This window comes from Corythoichthys intestinalis, chromosome 12 (genome assembly GCF_030265065.1).
Source record: "Corythoichthys intestinalis isolate RoL2023-P3 chromosome 12, ASM3026506v1, whole genome shotgun sequence".
NCBI classification, from domain to species: Eukaryota; Metazoa; Chordata; class Actinopteri; order Syngnathiformes; family Syngnathidae; genus Corythoichthys; species Corythoichthys intestinalis.
The window spans coordinates 7,461,089-7,471,520 of NC_080406.1; positions in this window are offsets into that span (position 1 = coordinate 7,461,089).

The window sequence follows — 10,432 nt, forward strand, 5'->3', positions numbered from 1 at the left end:
CTTTTTGTTTTCGCAGCTTTGCAATGCAACCAAAGGCTCTCCGAGCACTCCATGTACAGTAAGGAGTGCGCGCGTTTGGAATAATGGAACGCAGCTTGGGCCGATGATTGGTTCTCGTCAGCGAAGCATCTAGAAGGATTTGCTGACTGTGTTCTTAAGTGCTCAGTTTACGTACTAAGTTAATCACATGATGATAATAATAATAATAATTAAAACCTCCCGACCCCCCCCCCCCCCCTCCCAAAAAGAATTTCTCCTCGGATCTTCGCAATTCACGTAGGTCGCCCTTTTTGACTTCAAAACGGCGAATTTCGCCGAAAGGTGAGAGATTTTCATGCCTGTCAACGGCATCGTCCGCTGCACTGGTGGTCCCGGTCGTTCTGCTCGGTCGTCCACTGCCTGGACGTCCATTCGGTCGTCTCCCGCTAGCGCCCCGGCCATCCGGCCCGGCCGTTCGTTGCCGTTGAATCGTGTTGTGGGTCTTACCAAATGCGCTGCTGCCCTCCAGTGGCCAGTTTTATTGCTTTAAAATGGATTTTCAGCTTTGTGCTTTAGAGCTAAATTGAATCAGAACCCAAAGATATCTCTTGTAGAAAAAAACGTAAAATACGTATAATTACGTTGTTGGGACACTTAAACCATTAAAAATAGAACGTATTTATACGTTTGTGGGAGCAAATGAGGTAAGATGGATGTGCAAGTAGCAGAATTGTGTATTCAGTTTCATCTGCATTGGTCTCCCAAAGTGTACTGCCGATGTACAGTAGTATGCAAAATATCGAAATGGTGATATATCTTCGTTAGAGCAGTTTTTAGGTTGAGTGACGCAATGACGTCATCACTATGCGTCGATATCAATGACATATTCTGCACAGGTGTGGAACGCTGGGCAAATATAGTTTAAACGCGCACACTATGTGCTATGTAGATTACCGCAGAGTTGCACCTGAATTTATCTTCCGTCCTGTAGTGAATTTTCATTAAGGGATTACCTTCATGGAACTTTCTGAGGGTGATCCTTAGTGACTGTAATTGACGCCTCAAATCCATAACTTCTCACCTTGTTGCATGAATTGTCACATTAAAGCACACAAAAATCCAATGAATTCCTGAAAAGACAAAATATACTCGAACAAGTTAAGATTAGGGCGCTCCTGAAACATAAATCAAATTTTTTTTTTTTTTTTTTTTTGCCGGCTCATTCATTCCAACTATCCGACACCAACTCCCCAAAATTACAACTGCATTAAAACAGTGTATTATGAAGCAATTAAGAAATACATTATAGAAACCATGCCTCCGATGTTTATGTGGCTGTTACGGTTTCAGTACATTAAACGCAGATTTCATTATACAGCAGTTAGTGCATGTACAATAGAAAATGTTGCAGTGTGGCTCATTAAGGCACTAATACAATGAAATTACAACAACAACAAAATTCATAGTGTGAATGTCAAAAAATCAAGCAGTGTTTGATTTTTACACGTTGTAATCAGTGCATTGTTGAAAGTGAAATAGTTGTCCATCCATCCATCCATCCCTCCCTCCCTCCCTCCCTCCCTCCCTCCATCCATCCATCCATCCATCCATCCATCCATCCATCCATCCATCCATCCATCCATCCATCCATCCATCCATCCATCCATCCAACCCCACCTCTTAATCCGGGGTCAGGTCGCGGGTGCAGCAGATTAGCAAGGAAGACCAGACTTCCCTCTCCCGAGCCACTTCAACCAGTCTCTCCAGCGTGTTGATGGCCACCTCAGAATTCTCCAGCGCTTTGTCTCCAACCTTTTCTTGGTGCTATTTGAGATATTTTTTGGGCCAATGTCCCGTTGGAACACCCATGACCTCCGACGCAGACCTAGTTTTCCGACACTACACCCAACATTCCGGCCCAAAACATTTTGATAGTCCCCATATTTCATTACTCCATGCACACTGCCAAGGCATCCAGTGCCAGAGGCAGCAAATCAACCCCACAACATCATTGGACCACCACCATGTTTGAATATAGGCTCTGTGTTCTGTTTTTTTTTTTTTTTGGAGGACTCATTCTTTTTTCTGTCACCGGGCACAGGTCTCCAGCCATTTCTTGGTCCTATTTTAGATATTTTTTGGGTACCCATGACCTCTTATGACCCAGTTTTTCGACACTACACCCAACATTCCGGCCCAAAAAATTTGATATTTTAATTAATGATTAATTAATTAATTAATAATTTGATACCCATATTTCATGACTCCATGCACACTGTCTAGGCACCCAGTGCCAGAGTTAGCAAAACAACCCCAAAACATAATTAGACCTCCACCATGTTTGACTATAGGCACTGTTTTCTTTTTAGGCCTCATGCTTTTTTCTGGCATTGGGCACTGGTCTCCAACCATTTCTTGGTCCTATTTGAGGTATGTTTTGGGTACCCATGACCTCTGTCGACCCAGTTTTCTGACACTAGACCCTACATTCCGGCCCAAAACATTTTGATAGACCCCATATTTCATGACTCCATGCACACTGTCAAGGCACCCAGTGCCAGAGGCAGCAAAACAACCCCAAAACATCATTAGACCCCCACCATGTTTGGCTATAGGCACTGTGTTCTTTTCTTTGTAGGCCTTATTCTTTTTTTCTGGCATTGGGCATTGGTCTCCAACTATTTCTTGGTCCTATTTGAGGTATGTTTTGGGTACCCATGACCTCTGACACGGACCCAGTTTTCCGACACTACATCCTACATTCCGGCCCGAAACATTTTGATAGTCCCCATATTTCATGACTCCACGCACACTGTCAAGGCACCCAGTGCCAGAGGTAGCAAAACAACCCCAAAACGTCATTGGACCTCCACCATGTTTGACTATAGGCACTGTGTTCTTTTCTTTTTAGGCCTTATTCTTTTTTTCTGGCACTGAGCACTGGTCTCCAACCATTTCTTGGTCCTATTTGAGGTATTTTTTGGGTACCCATGACCTCTGACGCAGACCCAGTTTTCCGATACTACACCCTACATTCCGGCACAAAACATTTTGATAGACTCCATATTTCATAACTCTTGCACACTGTCAAGGCACCCAATGCAAATCCCAAAAATAAACACATTTGTACTGAAAACATTTGTAATTGCTTTAATGTTTGGGAGAAACTGTATTTTCTGGAAAAATTCCAGGAGTGTCAATAATTTCATCCATGACTGTATATGTATATACATATTTGCTATTTCTGCATCTGTGGGCCTTTGTGTTTGTTATCCCGTGTGACTGAGTCAGCCATTTGAGTCAACCATGGCTTGTTTGAACAGCCTGCAAGTGCACTGATACCTGCTCCATGCAGATTCTTAAAAAATGTTGTGGATCACAATCGGTCCGATTGGATGTAAGGTTTATTGCACCAATACTGTATCGTAGCTTTGAGAATTTGTCTAGTATGTATTTTTAGGTTAATACAGAAGTGTCATTTTGTACTGGTAACTGTGACTTTTTTTTTTTTTTTATCTCCAAAGGTATAGAAAATGTAATCTTTATTTGGTGTGTCGGGTGTCACACTGGGTTTGTTTATAAGCGCTTGTCAATAGACATCACGCTGGCAGGTGAATCGATGCTAAAGGTTGGTGGCTTCAGAAGCATCTTTTTCTTCGTGACATTAAGATGACCTCTCATCTCTGACGCTTTCATCTACCGGCGAACACCACCCATCCTCACCATTTGGATCTGTGATTAGCACTCAAGCCCCGTTTGAGTGAAATGAAGTGATGTAAAAAAGGATGATTCAAGCATTGCATAACAACACGTCTCACAAACCACAATGCATGCAAAAACACAACTTTTTTTTTTTTGGGGGGGGGGGGGGTTATTTGTTCCAACCATAAGAACATTTTGGGTCCAGTCTGGGTCCAGTATTGAGCTATTCAGAACAGTGCGCTTCGGGAAAAGGCAGATCCCTGCAGCTATAACTGCCTTGAACAACGGGCCTTGCTGATCTTTCTTTTCTTGTAATTTCTATTTATGTGTGCCTCTGTGTTGTGTAATGTTGCCCATATGTGTTGCCAGTGGAGACAAATTTCCCAATAAACAAATCACTCAAAGATTGGGGTTTGCTAATTACTCAAATAGATCGTATCACAATGCTTTTTTTTTCAGTTGCCAGTTCGTAATGTGAATTACTTTTAAACAAGAAATAACGTACAAAAATGCTTGTCTTTATTCAATGCTTCGTTGAGTGAGTCTACTGCCACAGCACACTAATGCAAGTTTCTCGATGATTGACACGTGTGCCTTTGATCGTCAAGCTACCAAGCTTCTCTGGCGAGATCAAAGCATAGACTTCATAATGATATTGACGGGCCACGGGGGCCTATCTCCGTCAAAGCTAACTGAGTGGAAACACAGCCAAAAAGCTTTTTTCTGTTGAAAATTCTTGGGAATAAATGCTTAAATCCCTAAATTCTTTATAGATATGGACGTAAGGCAGTCTCGATTCATTGTTAAAAGAGCAGAGAACCGGGCAGTTCGCCTTTATTTCACGTAAATATGTTGAATGTGCTGCTAGTCTTTAAGCCACTGTAGCGCCGCCTCATCACCACAACGAGCTTTTTCCGTTGAAAATTCTTGCGAATAAAATATATAAAATAAATGTATAGATATGCTATAGCTATCCGTCGGCGTCTGAATGAAAAGGGACTCAATGGTAGGATACCCAGGAAAACTCCACTTCTGACCCAGAAATATAAAAAAGCCAGGCTGGAGTTTGCCAAAACTTACCTGAGAAAGCCAAAAACGTTTTGGAAGAATATTCTCGGGTCAGATGAGACAAAAGTAGAGCTTTTTGGGAAAAGGCTAGGGCTGCAGCTATCGATTATTTTAGTAGTCGATTAATCGATGAACTGATTAGCTTGAATAATCGAGTAATCGAATAAGGAACATGAAAAATTAAAATACTGTACCTGAGCTGAGCCACAAATGGTAAAATAAATAAGGATCTATGTACAACAAAAGAACAATTGGCTAACTTACATAGCAAAAGTCCGCTAGCTTAAATGCTATAAAATGCTAACTTTTTTTTTTTTTAAATGCTCCTACCAAATGGTTCAGACACATAGTCCCCCCAAAAAGGCTAAAGATACCTATAAACTGCATTACGAATGCATTAAAAAAACATGAGCTCAAACAAAAACTTAGCTTTCGTTGGTCTGAACAGGGAACAGTTGGATTCTGCCATATGAAATGAGGCAGACCAGAGGGTAGTGTACCCACCCTAATCAAACGAAATGCAAACACTTTCAAAATAAACCATTACAACGCCACTTTAATTAAACGAATACTCGAAGCAACAAAATTTAATTCGAATATGTTTTTCTAATCGATTACTCGAGTTAATCGATTAATCGTTGCAGCACTAGAAAAGGCATCCACATAGAGTTTACAGGGAAAAAAAACAAGGCCTTCAAAGAAAAGAACACGGTCCCCACAGTCAAACATGGCGTAGGTTCCCGGATGTTTTGGGGTTGCTTTGCTGCCTCTGGCACTGGACTGCTTGACCGTGTGCAGGGCATTATGAAGTCTGAAGATTACCAACAAATTTTGCTGCATAATTTTGGGCCCAGTATGAGAGAGTTGGGTCTCCCTCAGCAATCATGGTTCCTCCAGCAGGACAATGACCCAAAACACACTTCAAAAAGCACTAGAAAATGGTTTGAGAGAAAGAACTGGAGACTTCTAAAGTAGCCAGCAATTAGTCCAGACCTGAATCTAATAGAGCACCTGTGGACAGAGGCGTAGCAAGGGTCCCCGGGGGCTCCAGGCAACAAGCAACATGGGGCCCTTTGAGCGTGTGCAAGTAAGGGGGACAGTTGGACTTGGAGCAATAGAAGAAAGAGTAGCAACACAAAAATACCACCATCGGATGCGGAGGTATATACCTTTGTGTGAAATCAGTAGTCAGATTGGCCGTACGACCCACCAAATTCAAATTATTCTGTAAAAACCACTGATTGGTGGACTACCGACCGAAATTAGTATTAAATTTGCTAATAAAATTGTTAAGGATTATTTTAGATAATATTTTATATTTTTTCTTCTTTTCTTAATACTTTAGAGTATTTGACGAGGAATATGATAGACCCATTGATAGACTTTTTTGGAAAAATCTCCATTTCTTTAAGTAGTCACATGAATAATGAGGTGGCCTGTGAAAATTAACATAAAACAACACGGCAATGACTTTCCAGAGAGTACTTGTTGAATCTTGAAACAATCATTAGGTATTACTAGCTGATTGGTCTTCCTTAAACATGTATAATATACGTGACATGGTTAGTGCCGATTGGGATTGATAACAGAATCATTCGATAATCTACCAAATGATTCCAAGGTTGTGAACCATTCCTTACACTTGTTGCTGCGACAGTGCAGTAAAGCTGCATGTGCTAAATCTGTTGGCCCTCTGGGGGCCCCTTCTGGCTGGGGGCCCTAGGCAATTGCCTGGTTTGCCTAATGGGATGCGACACCGCTGCCTGTGGTGAGGTCTGAAAATGGCAGTTTGGAGAAGGCACCCTTCAAATCTCAGAGACCTAGAGCAGTTAGCCAAAGAAAAATGGTCTCAAAATCCAGCAGAGCATTGTAAGAATCTCATTGATGGATACTGGAAGCGATTGTCCGCAGTTATTTTGTCTAAAAGGTTGTACTACCAAGTATTAGGCCTAGGGTGCCAATACTTTTGTCCGGCCCATTTTTGGAGTTTTGTGTTAAATGATAATGATTTAATTTTTTTTCATTGTCATTTGTGTTTTTGCAAGCAAAATAAATGAAGATATTGCTACCAAAGCACTTGTAATTGCAATCATTTTCTGGGAGAAATTGAACATTATCTGACAGAATTGCAGGCAGCACTGTAAAGGTAGTCATTGACAAGGAATCCAAAACGGTCAGTTATTGAATATAGATCATTGATTATATATGTGTTTTTAACATTTATTTCCTGATAATTTTTCTGTCTTTAGATTTCTGCGTATTTTAAACAATCTCAGTCATGGTTACCATAGTAACAAAAGCAAACACATTTATCACTTGCCCTTGAATTAAAATTGACTGGTTTACCTTTATATAAGCCAAGCGCACTGAAGCCCTTTCCTGAACTCACGTGTCATCAGTGTTGTGATGTTGCAACGCAGCTCGGGCGTGATGCGTCTGCTTGACAGCATGCTGAAGAGACCGGGGAATCGCTACAAAGACGAGCACGGTGAATTTTATGCAACGGAGCAGTGCAGTTCAGAGAAGGGAGCATGACCTATTTTTAGGGCTCTGTGGACACAATTTTTTCTGTTTCCCCAGCACTGTGGGAAGAAGAATGAGGGCACATGGCACATCATTGTCACTGCCTTGCAATAAGATTTCAGCTGTAGGGATGGGAATGGATACGACTTTTCCGATTCCAATATCGATATTGCTTAACGATTTGATTCTTTATCGATTCTCTTATCGATGCGAATTTGATGAAAAAGAAGAACAAACGTTTTGACTGGCATCGAGTTTGTTTAATCAGAAGTCACAACCTTACAAACTCACAACGAGGTCAAAAGAGGCCCAAAGCCTCAATGTTAACCGTGGCAATAAGTGGCAAATACACAAGAATGTGTAACATTTTACTGAAACATTTTTCTAATAGAAATAAAAAATATTGGTATATATTGGCATATAGGTCGTTGTTCTGCCTTTGGCAATATGTGTTCAAGCAGGGGTCCCGAAACTTTTTCTTGTGAGGGTCACATAACTTTTCCCTTCTCTGATTGCAGGAGTGCCTAAATGTAAAAATTTGTTTTTCAGAAAGCCACGATCAAATAACCCTTTCTGGATTCTGGAACAAAAGTAAATAAAATTATAATATAATATAGAGGTGTGCGAAATTTCCGATCCTTAGATTATTTGCGATTCGGCCGTGGAAGATTCGAGAACGATTCACAAACATCCAAATTCCGATTATTGAAATATGTCAAGTATAGCGGAAATAAAACACACTCAGCGCACCGCGCGGGCTTTGGGACGCAATGAGGAATGGAGCGAGAGTAGCTAAACATCATGCTTGTCATTACCCGGCCCCTCGGGTAATGCCAATGCTCAACTCACGGCTCTAGCTCATCTCACGCCGCGAGATAAAAAAACAACAACATACCTGACTGCTGCAGACAGATGGTACAAAGTACATCCACATAATGGTACGGTAGATATCATATTTATATAGGACTAGATGCAAATAAACTCAGTGGCGTTAGCAGCATATGTACAAAAAGCTAGATGCGGGCGTGAGTAAACGGCCGCCATCTTAAAGCAGTAGACTTCCCTGCAAGGCTGTTGTAGCGAACCTTCCAAGCGAACCTAATTAACTTTTTATCTAAAATACTCCTAAATCGGTAAAATATTGACTTGAATCTATCTTTAAAATAGTTTTACAACTTTCACGTGTCGAAAGTAGACAAAAGGGAAATTATGGAATAACGGGAGCAATTTTAACAACTTTAACGGTTGATTCACAACATTAAATTAATTGAATGTTGATTTATTTATTTAAGCCTGCGAGGCTTTTTTTTAAACATTAAATATTAAAAGCAGCTAATAGCGGGGGGTGGGGGGTGTCATCAATAATCGATTTATAATCGAATCGTAGCCTCTGAATCGTAATCATAATCGAATCGTTAGGTGCCCAAAGATTCCCACCTCTAATATAATATATTATAATATAATATAATATAATATAATATAATAGTAATAAATAATAATGACACTATTAATTAAATAGATAATAACCAAATAACCCTCTCTGAGTTCTTCACAGAAAAAGGCCAGGAAATAAATAACACTATTGAGAAAAAAAAAAATCAAAATGCTCTCTGGTATTGCTCAGGGAGCCGGACCAAATGTGGAGGCGGGCCGGATAGGCCGTAGTTTGGGGACCCCTGTGTCAAAGTATATTATTTACCATTATATTGAAATGCATGCCTTGTAGTTTTTATGGTGCTTTCTCGCTCAAGTGGGGGCGCCCTTGCGCTTCCTCACGCGAAGCAGAACGCGCTCACGTGAAGAAGAGCGCACTTACACGCGAAGAAGAAGTGCCGCATCCAAGCGAGTGAGCGAGTTAGTGAGAGAGGGAAACACTGCTACGAGCCTACGTTCTTTGTTAATGTTTGTAAAATATCTACAGAGGCAACGCCTGTATGTATCATCTTTTGTGTTGTTGTTGTGTGTTTCCACTCACGATCGGACACTTAAATCCAGTTGTGTAGTGGTTTGAACGATGTGCTAATGCTAGCGAACGTCAAGACACAGCTGTGAATGGCCACAGCTGCATTTTTTGGGGATTTTATGGATGAAACATGGTAGTATAACAAGGGTAGCGATGCAGAAATTGCAGACATTAAGGAAGTGGTTGAGATTTTCTTTTTCGTACATTTACCCTTTTAAACGTTTTTTTTTTTTTTTCTTCTTCAAATTTTCTTTGTTTGGATCGATTCTTCATCATCTAACAAATCGGGGAAAATGCGACAGTAACAAAAATATACAATTTAGCAATAGTTATGAGGTAAATATCCGTGACTTTTTTACAGACACCATTTTTTTTTTAAAGTTTAAAATATGCGAGTGAATAATTTTTAAAAGTTTTTTTGTTTGTTTGTTTTTGTATGTTTTTTTAACAAAATATTAGACATCAATTAATGATTATAAGCTAAAAATGACATTTTGTATAATAAATATAATTACCTTGTTTTCATGGCTGGGTTGAAACAAAAATAGTTCTGCGGCGGCTGTAAACGGGGGTTTCCAGGGTAAAACGGGAAAATTAAAAATAGTTTGGGGGCTTAATGCGCCATGAATCTGCTATGGCAGCATAGACATATTGTTCTATCAAACACAAGAGTTGTTTTGGCTTAAAATACAGCAGTTTCTTTTAAAGAGGAGTGCAAGACCAGAAACTGCTTTTTCAGTCTTGTATGTGTTTTCCGCCAAGAAAGTAATCAGATTACAGTAACGCGTTACCGACAACACTGATAATGAAGTCAATAACAATCAACTTCCGTTTTTGATAAAAGGCCAAACTTTTCATCCACAAAAAGTTTTAACTGTCAGTCAGCCAAGCGAACACAACAAAACAGTCCCTGTGCGACAAACGGAAATGTTGTTTGAAATGCTGCATATGACTAAAACACGTTCATTAAATTAAAATTCATGCCCTCGTGGTTCTTTAGCTGACCTCCATTGTGCGAGGCTGTGGGTGATGGATGAGCTCTGAGCACAAAACAAACTGAGCCCACATGCTGCCGCTTACAAGGATGAATTGCGAGATTTTTCACATTTTATTTTATTTAGCCTTTACTTAACCTCAAGTCCCTTGATATTAGAATATCTGCGAGGAAGAGAACACTGGTTAGACTTTAATTGGTAC